General features: G+C 41.5%; 2 long non-coding RNA genes across 2 annotated transcripts in view; one reads left to right on the top strand and one right to left on the bottom strand.

Annotated features, from left to right (window-relative positions):
• The window catches only part of LOC129143097 (uncharacterized), a 52,376-nt gene extending 52,040 nt beyond the window's left edge, over positions 1-336 (bottom strand). Inside the window, exon 1 of the long non-coding RNA XR_008546185.1 lies at positions 185-336. This is a non-coding gene — a long non-coding RNA (uncharacterized LOC129143097). The remainder of the gene's footprint in view (positions 1-184) is intronic.
• On the top strand, positions 304-10,951 carry LOC134807943 (uncharacterized). The gene is made up of 3 exons (XR_010149614.1): positions 304-529; positions 663-806; positions 9,835-10,951. It is a non-coding gene; the product is annotated as an uncharacterized LOC134807943 (long non-coding RNA).
• Positions 10,952-12,194: the final 1,243 nt, after the last annotated feature.

Below are 12,194 nucleotides of genomic sequence, written 5' to 3' on the forward strand. Positions count from 1 at the left end.
GCATGATTTTTGAGGCCAGGTCATCGAAGACAATATGGCTTCTGCTTGGCCCTTTCTCTCTCTGGATTCCTGCCCTCAGAATGTTGCCACCATGCTGTGAGGAAGCCCAAATTTTAGCCAACAGGGAGAGGCCCACTGAAGAGGAATTGAGGCTTCAGCCAAAAGCTAGCATCAACTATAAGACCTGTGAGTGATGGACTCCAGCTCCTAGATTTGGAACCTTTCAGCTGGAGCCTCTGATGTCAGAAGTGCCGTTCTTCCTCTGCCCTGTTCGAACTCCTGAAACACAAAATCCATGAATGTAATAAAGGGTTGTGTTAGACTGCTATACCTTGAAATAATTTCTTATAAGTCATTAATAACTGAAGTAAGCATTAATTGAACCTTTAAACAGTTAAACTTACAATAATTATTTTGAAGATCATCTTGCCTTAAAAACTTCAAGATCTTTGAGGGGATAATTTGCCATCTTAGTATTTAGAAGAATTGTGTTTGTGTCTATATGAGGGAGATCAGATTATAATAGAAGGTAAATGGATACAGTATTTTGTATGATCTGTAACTGTCTTAAAAGCTTTCCTGGAATTTTAAACTATTTTCTCTTTTGATTAAAAAAAATAGAGGATGAGATATGCACTCATTACAAGAATATTACATTTCAGGATTTGGTAAAATGAAGAGAAAGTTTTGAATGGGCTGAACAGGAATTCAAGGACTTCTTATAATACATTCCAGAGCTCAGCAACTCTTTTTTTATATTGCCTGCTGTTTGGGATTATATTCATCATTGCTGCCTTCAGTTACAGGTGGGGACATTACTTTGGAAACCTTTCTTTGTATTGTCTTTGTAACCTAGATCTATTGCCCATGACATTTTAGCTATTTAATAACTCTACTGTTCCAGCAAAACCTCCCCAAGGAGCAGTTCAAGCTCCCAATGTCCACCAACCTAAGCTCTCCATAGGAGCAATGAAAAAACACAGGTGTGAGAAATCTGAGGATTCCTTCTCCGAGGGCTCTCTCTCCAGTCAGGGGTGTATCTTCCTTAAAATAGAGCTTAAGCTCTATGGGGTAGTTAATCTTAGATATTCAGAAATGGAAGATTAACCCCCAAAGATTAAGTGATTATCCAAATGCATTAATTCAAGGTGATTGTTAATTTATTACCTTCGATTCTTATGAATGAATGACAGTTCACCCTGCTACCTTCATATAGATTATTTTCATCAAATGAGAACAAAAGTGTTTTTGTGAGGAAAATACATATATTTCCTCCAAATGAACAACAGAAAGATAGCACCATGTTTATGTACCTTATAAAAGGTGTGAAGGAGATTCTGAAATTCCATGACTCACTCATCTGGTGTGACATTTTTCATTTCAAAGAATATTGGTTTCTGCTTGAGCTTGTAGTAAAAAGACAGGATTCCAATATTTATAGAAACAAAAAAAATTTTATTGGCCTTTTTCCTCTCAAAGAGATTTAGGGCTACCAAGTCTAGCAAACCCTATTGATTCAAGAGATACCTACCATATGTCATTTTTTTTCCAGGCTTTTTTATTGGTTCTGGAGAGGCAAATTAGACATGAAATTTGCCTTCAAAAAGCATATAATCTCATGGGGAGGTAAACCATGTATAAAAATAATTAAAATGTAAGGTAATAGAAAGTGAGATGGACTGTATGGAAGGTAGGGACACACTAGGTGAGAGTTAAGAGGGAGAGAAACTTTGCAGCTGCTGGTAGAAAATTCAAGATGGTGGGATAAAGGGGATGTGGAGTCAGAGGAAGTTGGTCTCATGGTGGAGATGAACCAGGGGAATCACACAGAAGATTTTTCAAGTGAACAACAAAGGTTTGGTTTAGCTGGAATATCCAAACTGGATGTACATCAGTATTGATGGGGTCCTGCTAAAGGGGAGATTCCTAGGCTCTACCAGACTTACAGACCCAGCTCAGTGTAGTGGTTTCTATAGGGGTGGACCTGAGCACTCATACATTTAACAGGCTGCTCTTGGGACCATAACTACAGCTGGGTTCAGGGATTTCCAGGCTGAAGGACAAGATTTATAATAGGGAGGGATGAGAGATGACATTGGGAAGGTTCGTTGGTGTCAAATCATAAAGGGCCTTGACTTCCAGAATGTATATGAGCTTTATTCATTAGTCAGTGGGGGTACTGGGAGAGACTCTTGAGGAATGAACTGACAGATCAGAGAAGTGCTTCCAGAATGGCAATCAGCTGGTGTGAATAGGATGGATTAGCAGGTCAAAGACCAGAGGTAGGAAAAACAATTAGGTGCCACCTGTAATTTCCCATGAAAGAGTAATTGAAGCATGAAATTTAAGAGTGGCAACAGCAGGGCTGGAGAGAAAAGCATGGGAAGGCTTCTAATCTCATTCACCTGACAATGGTTTACTTTCATTCCTGGGACATCTCTGACTTTGATCTTGCTTCTCCTTGAAGACAGTCTTAGTAAATCCTTAAATACTTATAACCCAGGCTCTTGTTATTTATGGCTAAAGTACATTGTGCTTAAATATATAGAATGGCATTTGCTATCATTATTTTAAGACAAAAGCATGTTCATTTCACTGGGTCCTCTGAACTTAAAGATACTTAAGGATGTCTTAATCTGGATATGATTGACTCTTTGCCAAAATGAGATGGGTCAAGATATGGTGGAAGCCGTTGAATTTTTTTATCTGCCCAGCACCTTGCATATGAGTGAACACACAGTAATAACTTTAAAAATCTTGGTTATTTATTTGAGCTCCAATTCCAGTTTCTGAAGGTTTTGATTCTGTCCTGATTTTCTTGGGAAGTCAGGATATGCTTTTAAAAATATTATTTCTTCTCTAATAATCTTTTTCTCTTTCTCTGCTCTCTGCTCACACAGCCTGTTCTCATAGGCTTAATGGGCCCTGATTACTCACAGGGATGCATAAAGTAGTCCCTTTAGAGGAATAATAGAGGCTGATGGCTTCTTGGAATTACCTGGCCTTTGAACACATTGCACATGGTTGGGAAATGGCTCAAAATTTGGCACATTACTGTCTTCCACATGAATAATTGCAGCACATAAAAACAGATATTCCCAGCAACTCTGTATAAGGAAACATAGCTAAATGAAAAGAAGAGAGGGCAAATGCTGTGTCCTTTTGTGTGGAAATATCAGAAGAAGAAAAAAACTTTCTGTCTCAAAAACATAGCAGCTTATAAATTCAGATTAATCTTAACCAAAAAAGGATAAAATGCAAATGAATCTTAAGGAAAAACTTAAAATTAGTTGCTGTAATCTCTATGGGACCTGTTATAGGCTAAACTGTGTCCCTTCAAAATTCATATGTTGAATCTCTAAACCTGAGTACCTCAAAATCTGACTGTATTCAGAGACAGGATCTTTAAAGAGGTGATTCAGTTAAATGAAGCCATTAGGATGGATTCTAATCTGATGTGATTGGCGTCCTTATAAAAAGAAGGAACGTGGACACAAATAGAGACATCACAGATGCAAACAGAAAAGACCACATGAAGACAAAATGAGAAGATGCTGTCCCCAAGCCAAGTAGAGAGACTTCAGAAGAAACCACCCCTGCTGACACCTTGATTGTGGACTTCCAGCCTCCAGAACAGAGCAATGAGAAAGCAAACTTCTGTTGTTTAAGCAACTCAATCTGTAGTACTGTGTTTTATTATGGAAACCCCGGGCCAACAAATATGGACCCCCAGTGCCAAAGGGAAATCAGAGGGCTTGGGAGGAGCCTGGCACCAATGAGAGGCCCACCTTGTATGGCACACACCTGAGCCAGGGGTATTGTGGCATCAACTGATCTTCTACCTCCATCACCAAGGGGTCCCTTACCTCACCAGAAGAAACCATGAGAAGCAGCTGTTTTCAGGGTTTATCTCCATTTTATCAGATGTGTTTATGGTGATATAATGGAGACTGAAAAAAAAAAACAGAAGGAGAACGTATTTTCAGAATCTCTCTTCGTTTTAGCAACCGGTTCAAAGTTGAGATCAAATGAAGATTGTTAAGAAGAAGGACTGCATGTCATAGGAGAAGGTGACCCCTCCAATGGCTTGCTTTCTGGGGTCCTGACTCTCTCAAACATGTGCCTCCACTGCCTGCACTTGACCTGAGATGCAGTTCCTTTACTGTGCATTTTGCTCTAATCACTCTGCCCCACTCAGTCACTGCCTGTTTCCACCTCTACCATATTTTGGATTTCAGACTGACTTTTTATTCTCAAGGCCACCTTCCCCAAAGAGACTCACTTTCCTTTCTCCCTGCATGACACCCCAAAGCTGGGAGCCAACCCTAGCTGCTCCCACACCAGAATCAACTCATTGAACCCCAGGCTTGGCCAGAGCTCCAGGTTGGCCTGAGAGAGTGAAAAGAAACAAGAATGAGCCCAGTCCAGACACCAACCCTTTGGCTGGGCTCACCACAACCTCAGTGCAAAGAGGAGCAAAATGCCTGCTAACTAACCTGCACCAATAATACCATATTCTATCAAACCTAGGTAGCTATCAGTTGAAAGACACAATATGATTTTATATACCAGTAAAAAGAACAAATACTGTCAAGTAAACACTGTCACACTATCAACTGTAAGATGCTTAATATTACAGAGTAGTTCAAAGGTTTTTTTTAAAAACTGTGTATTTTAAAATCAATGATGACATGAGATGCATAAGCATGAAAAGGATGTGACTTAAGAACAATGTCCCAGCACTTTGGGAGGCCGAGGCGGGTGGATCACGAGGTCAGGAGATCGAGACCATCCTGGCCAACATGGTGAAACCCTGTCTCTACTAAAAATACAAAAATAAGAAATTAGCCGGGCATGGTGGCAGGCGCCTGTAGTCCCAGCTACTCAGGAGGCTGAGGCATGAACCCGGGAGGCAGAGCTTGCAGGGAGCCAAGTTCGCGCCAGCCTGGGTGACAGAGCAAGACTCCATCTCGGGAGCCAAGATCACACCAGCCTGGGTGACAGAGCAAGACTCCATCTCAAAAAAAAAAAAAAAAAAGAAAAAAAAAAGAAAAATGAACAAATCCTTGTCTTTTTGCAGACATATGATTTTATGCTGTGATTTTAAAGTTTGCAATATTTTTTCTGTACTGAGCAGGAAATAAATACATTTTCCTATGCCATCCTCAAAATCCATACAACTGAAACCCCATATAGTTTCCCAGGACAAGGTAATGAAGGCAGGAATTCAGGGTAGATACTGTCCCAGAGGTTTTCATGAATATCTAAGCTTGTGACTATTGTATAAGAGAGTGTTTCCAGAGGCTCTTGCTTTTCTTCTGAATGTATTTCTATTGTTTCAGGTTGCCTGATAGCCCTTGCTATCTAAATTCTCATTATCTGAATTATTGCTATCTAAACTAAGACACCAAATAGATGTAGATAGCTTTTTTTTAGATGGCCTGACATCTCTCAATATCTGAGCTCTCATTCCTGTCTATCTGAAATCCACGAACCATCTGATGTGGATAATGTTTCACAACCTGAGACTGAAGATTTCCAGACCTAAACGGACCTTTCCAGTGAAAGAATGGCCAGGTTTCTGTGTAGGACCATGCTTGTTTAAGCCCTGTCAGTCACCTTCTTACGCAGAAGGCTAGCAATTCTTTCACTGGAAACTCCATCATCTAACTATGCGAGGTTGAGCAAATTACTTTATTTTTCCCACCTTTGTTTCCCTGTCTGTCCTACGCAAGTTACAACTGCCTCATAGAGTTGCTGTGAGAAATAGATGTGACTGATTTTATGTAGATGAGCAGGAGTACTCAGTGCCTGAGGCCTCACACCTGCTGCCAGCTTGTCTGCCCCTCTACCCCTCTGGACACCCCCTTCCTTGACCTCTGGCTACTGGTTGGTTTTGGCCAATGGGAGGCACAGTAAGGGGTTGGGAGCAGGAAGGAAAAAGGAGTTTGGATACTTATTATTCCTGAAATCTTCCTGCTTTCTACTTTATTTTGTCCTAGAGACTGCCCATTCTTTTTTTTTGAGACATGATCTCAGTTCACTGCAACCTCCGCCTCCCAGGTTCAAGCAATTCTGCTGCCTCAGCTTTCCCAGTAGCTGGGATTACAGGCATGTGCCACCACACCTGGCTAATTTTTTGTATTTTTAGTAGAGACGGGGTTTCTCCATGTTGGTCAGGCTTGTCTCGAACTCCCGACCTCAGATGATCTGTCCGCCTTGGCCTCCCAGAGTGCTGGGATTACAGGCATGAGCCACTGCCCCCGGCCGAGAGCTCCCATTCTTTACTGGTTCCCTTAACTCTCTTCACACTCCTGAACACAGTCCCTGTTAACATCTCTTGTATTATTCCTTTGAGGGCACCATCTGTTTTCTCCCAGGGCCATGACTGTACCCTCTCCCAGGCATGCAGGTGGTGACGTTTGCCCCCTGATGGAGTTTGCTGCCTTAAGAGATTGTATCTTAGTGCAGCAGCAGAATGACTTATCCAGAAAAATCCACTATTTGAAACCTGGCTCTGTGCAGGCTTAAACATTTTGTTTATGTGGTGAAAATAAGGAGAACGTCATTCTTGAAAAGGGATTTCTTTTTTAACTTTTGGCCAAACACCCCCTTTCATTCCCTCCTCCTCTTAGAAAAAAAAAGAAGATGCTCTGGCTTGTATTTATGAGGGAGTAAGGCATGCAGTTCTCCTTTCAAAGCTGTTCACATGGAAAGGAAACTGGCCTTGACATTTACACAGTCCAGGAGGATTCCAAATAGAATTTGGACAGATTGGGAAGTTACCATCTTGGAGTGTAGGGAAAGCAAGCCTGGTGGGAAGATGTGGTGACATATATGAGGCAATCCATAGATGTTAGGAATGTGCTGCTCTGTATGTGCCTCGCTTCTTCAAGATCCAATGGAATTGCCACAAATATGCATATGTTCTTTATGATATCACATGAGAAGACCATCCAATTAAAGCACTCCACACTAAAGGCAAGGAGTATAAGTGCTGCATATATTTATGATTGCTTAATGTCAACAAAAGGGTCTTTTAAGCACAGCGCATTCCTTACCCTGCACTCGCAGATCATGCTAAACACATCCAAATGCACAAACTATAAAAGAAGGAAGAGGCAGTACCGGCACCAAGCTCTTTGGTTTCTGCATCTGGCCAGTGTCCACTGGGAGAAATGTAAGTCAGAGTTTACCACATGGATTACAAATGTGCTGAATTGCAAGAATGATTATTAAATGAAAATATCCATAGCACCTGCAACTTGTCCCAGAAAATTCCCCCAGGGTGTTGTGGGTGCTTTTCTAAAAAAATTTTTTTAAGGAAAAAAAGGAAGACAGAGTGAGATGCAAATGGCAACTCCAGCTGTTTATAGTAGCAACTCCATTAATGTTCCTGAAGGGTTTGCAGAGTCAATTCAGTCAATCTGAGCTGCTTCCATTCTCAGCATGAGTGTGAGGAGTGGGGGCCAGGGGAATATCATTAGCCTCTTTCCTTTGAGGTTTGGATGATCAAGACAATGAAAATAATAGTAATGTAAATGGAAATTGCTTTAAAAAACAAAGCATGTCAGTGCAGGGGGAAGCATGAGGCTAGCTCCATTTCTCTGACCCAGCAGTAGTATTTATTCTGTTATAAGGTCAGGGCTTCTTCTAGAAACAGAAACTGAGAGGCTATGTGGATTTCGTTTATTTAATACATGATTGTGTGTATATATATAGAACACTCTGAACATATGTAATAATATCTGGCTGTGTTTCAATTAGTTTCTGTGTCTGTGTGTGTGTGTGTGTGTGTGTGCGTGCTTGCACGAGCATGCTCACACATCCATGTATGTTTGTGTGCATGTGAAAAGAAAAATAATAAAGTTAGGGGAAGTTCAGTGAGGTGGTAAATTTCTGGAATTTGAAATCAAAATACCTAGAGTCAAGTTATCACCCTATCAGTGTAAGTAGTTGGGCAAGTGATTTAACCTTTCTGCACCTGAGTTCCCTAATGCAGCAGTCCCCAACTTTTTGGCTCCAGGGACTGGTTTCATGGAAGCACATTTTTCCATGGACTGGGGGCAGTTGCAGGGGGAGGGGGATGGTTTGAGGGATGAAGATCTTCCACCTCAGATTATCAGGCTTTAGATTCCCATATGGAGCACACAATCTGGATCCCTCGCATGCGCAGTTCACAATAGTCTTTCGGCTCCTATGAGAATCTAATGCCTCTGCTGATCTGACAGAAGGCAGAGCTCAGGCGGTCATGCTCACTTGCCCACTGTTCACCTCCTGCTGTGTGGCACAGTTCCTAACAGGCCACGGACCTGTACTGGTCTGTGGCTTTGCTAAAAAACATGATTCAATGATACTGTTAAAGCAAAGTAAGACTATTTAGCACCATCGTGATAATCACAGGGACCACTGCAATGGGGTCTTGGGTTCAATTCCAAATGCAGCGTGGGCAAGTGGAACTTTATAGCCAAGGAGCAGGGTGGAGGTCAGAGGATAGAACATTACCAAGAGGAAACATCAGGGGTAAGGGGGACTGTGGCTAAATTGACTTAAGAGAATTCTTGCTGAAGGCAGGCCAGGGTGATCAGACATCACCTGGGGATGGTGGATGGAGGATGAGGAAACTGAACACATATCCAGGGTGATGAGATATTGAAGGTGAGGGTTCTTGCTAAACTGATTTAGCAGGGTTCTTTGCTAAAAGTGGATTTTATAAGCAAATGAGCAGTAAAGTGTGGCCAAAAAGAATTTTTGTTACCTTGTAGCTTTTTAAAAAAACTATTAATGAGCTGTCATAACACAAATATGATAGGCAGATAGATATATTTTTTGAGACAGGGTCTCACTCTGTTGCCCAGGCTGAAGTACAGTGGCATGATCATGGCTCACTGCAGCCTTGACCTCTTGGGCTCAAGCGATCCTCCCACCTTGGCCTCCAAAGTAGCTGGAACTACAGGCATGCACCACCAATGCTCAGCTAATGTTTGTAGTTTTTGTAGAGACAGGGTTTTACCATGTAGCCCAGGTTGCTCTTAAACTCCTGGGTGCAAGTGACCTGCCCACCTTGGCCTCCCAAAGTGCTGGGATTACAGGTATGTGCCAAATTGCCCACCCTATGACAGATACTTTAAAGGGCTTTAAGAATAATATATCTGGACCCTTGTTCCCATTTCTGACCCCCATCCCACCACCAGCAAACAAGCATATACTTCTAAAGGAGTGTTCTACTGTGTCTTCCAGGCCCTGGGGTTTGTGGTGTCAGTGCGGTTAACTGGTAAAAAGAGGACTGAAATGAAACTAAGACAAGCTGAATTGACTTACATTATGGAAGGGCAAAGAGGTGGGGGAAAGCAGAGACCTAGAAATGTGAAAAGATGACAGAAAGCTAGAGGAAGATGAGAGCCACTGAGAGTTGAATTTTGGAGCACTTTTTGTAGTATGGAAGCAGTGAGAAAACAGGTTTTCTCTGTTTTCACCATGCTGTGATGGGCAAAACGTTGGAAAGATAATGATTTAAAGCAAATTTTGAAGAATTGTTTCCTATATGTTGCATTTTGTTATACCTCTTTGCCATTTTCTTAGACTTCAATAAATAATCAGAATTGTTTGCAATCTCTTCTGAATTGATTGTACATTGAACTGGAACACTAGGGAGCTCAGCTTTGCATGTGTTACAGAAAGATAATTTTTAAACTGACCATTGTAAGAATTGTAACCTACATTTTGATGTTGAGTAGATAATGAGTTATGTTTTCAGTTATGCTCAGGATTATGTGGTGAAATGAGAAAAAAAAAAGAAATGCACAAGACATAGAACTATATTTGTACCTCCAGGGCAAAATGCTGAATGGCAGAAGGCTGAAGAAAAGCTAAAAGCTCCGTCCTATTGAGAAGTTCATCACAGGGAACACTCCACTGAAGTAATCAGATGCCTTTCCTGCTGCCCTGAGTCTTTAACTGTCCAAAGGGAGTCCTGAACCCAAAGCTGTTTCAGCTGCATGCGATTGTTAGGATCATTCACTCATACCTCTTCGTTTAGGATAGAGAACAATCAGGCAAAGAAGGGGGAGGACTAACCCAAGGTCAGATAATTAGCTAAGGGCATCAGAACCCACAGTTCAGGGTTGTTAGTACCACATCAAGCTCCCTTGCAAATTAGCTTCATAAATTCTAAGCCCACAGGCTCAGGGCTCATCTGAAAGAGATGGACCAGAGAGGTGGAGATGGAGAAAAAAGTCTCCTACCACACACTGGAACCACTTTTACAGAAGTGCCTGTTGTCTCCCCTGCACCCCTGCACTCCCAACCCCAACAATGCCCGGCAGCAAGCTGTTGCAGAAAGGAAGCAGGCTGCTGCCCCTGCAGTGTTCAGGCCTCCTCCTGGCAGGGCTCCCTCTACCTGAATCCATCTCAGGGAAATGGTCATCGCTGACTGTGCTGCACAGAGCCTGCAAAGTTATGTTAATAATCTCTCTGGGCCTTAAACTGAATAACCAAGATTTTGCACATGTACCATTCACTTCCCACTTAATATGCACACTCAATTTACACAGGAAGTATGCCTAAGGCTCTTTCAATGACTGTATGTGACTACACATAGGGTTTTTCTTTTATAACAGATTGGCAAATGCCTGAGGTGGTATGAGTGTGGTGTTGCTGGAAAACCTTAGTTGAAATTCCTAGACTATATGAAATCCTTTTTAAATCTCCTTATTCTGAAAACATATTTTTTAAAAAAAAATTTAGACCACTCATGGGATTTAAAGTAAAAAGTACAAATATACTGTATTTCGTGACTATAATCAAACTGGAGACATTATGCAAACATAGAGCTCTTATATTTTCATTCTTCTACTTTAGGTTGCAATTGTCTATCTCTGCATTATGTGCAAACCAAAATGAGAACCGCGGGAATAAAACACATGGTTGTGTCCACGTTCTGAATGTTCAAGTATTAGCAGAATTGAGAGATCCATAGAGTCACAAGAAATCATGAAAAATTATTTTGTGTTGCTGCCCCTTTTTCTGCACCCCTCCCTATGATATATGCCTCTTTACTTATTGCAGGTCCCTGGGAGTTTCCTCCAGCTTAAATGGGGCAGGAGTCTACTTTTACCTCTGATGACTCAGTGTAGTATCCAATAATAGTCACAGAATAATACATAAGTATTTTCCTTATGTCTAACCTAATTTCTAAATATAGACTTATACTTCTGGCTATGATGTAGCAGTTTCTGGCAGACTTAAAACTCTTGCCAGGAACAACCAAAAGAGAAGGTTGATTTTTAGAAGGGTCTAAAGGCATGATGGCACTACTAACACAAGGACTTAAAGGGCCACATACTGGAAGAAAGAAAGCTCAGTGAGGTGAATATCCTGCTTTTCTAGTCAGGACATTTGGCAATTTTTAGTATGGGATAAGTGTCAACCTCAAAAAAAAAAACATCAGAGAAAACTGTCTCTTAGGGCTGGGCATGGTGGCTCCGGCCTGTAATCCCAGCACTTTGGGAGGCCAAGGTGGGTGGATCACTTGAGGTCAGGGGACCAGCCTGGCCAACATGGTGAAACCCTGTCTCTGCTAAAAATACAAAAAATTAGCAGGGTTTGGTGGCATGCACCTGTAATCCCAACTACTGGGTAGGCTGAGGCAGGAGAATCCCTTGAACCCAGGAGGCAGAGGTTGCAGTGAGCCGAGATCACACCACCGACAGAGAAAGACTCAGTTTCAAAAACAAACAAACAAAAAAACCAAAAACTTACCTCTTAATTTAATGATTTTATTCAAGAGTAAGCAAAGAGGAATATAACCTGGGATGCACAGCTATAGCAAGTCTCAGGTGCACCTGAAGAGGGGAAGGTAAGAGGAAGCTTTTATTTGGCAAAAAGGGAGAGGTTTACATAAGCTACTTGGAAAGACTTTTATTGGTTCTGTAGGCTCAAAGCTGGAATTGGCATCAGTTCATTGGTGGAGATGCCATTACTAGGCAAGTGTTCTTCTGAGAACATTTTATCTGAATTGCTGCAGTCCTAAAGAATGTCTAGTGTTAAATCTGGTCACACAAATATGTGCATGCATGCAAAATGTAGGTCATAAAAAGCATGAGATGCTTAAAGGACATGAAAGAATTTCTCATGAGATTACTTTAAAAAGTCCTTGGGACGATCTTGTTTCAGACATACAAGCATTAGCTCTC

Source organism: Pan troglodytes, chromosome 12 (genome assembly GCF_028858775.2).
Source record: "Pan troglodytes isolate AG18354 chromosome 12, NHGRI_mPanTro3-v2.0_pri, whole genome shotgun sequence".
NCBI lineage: Eukaryota > Metazoa > Chordata > Mammalia > Primates > Hominidae > Pan > Pan troglodytes.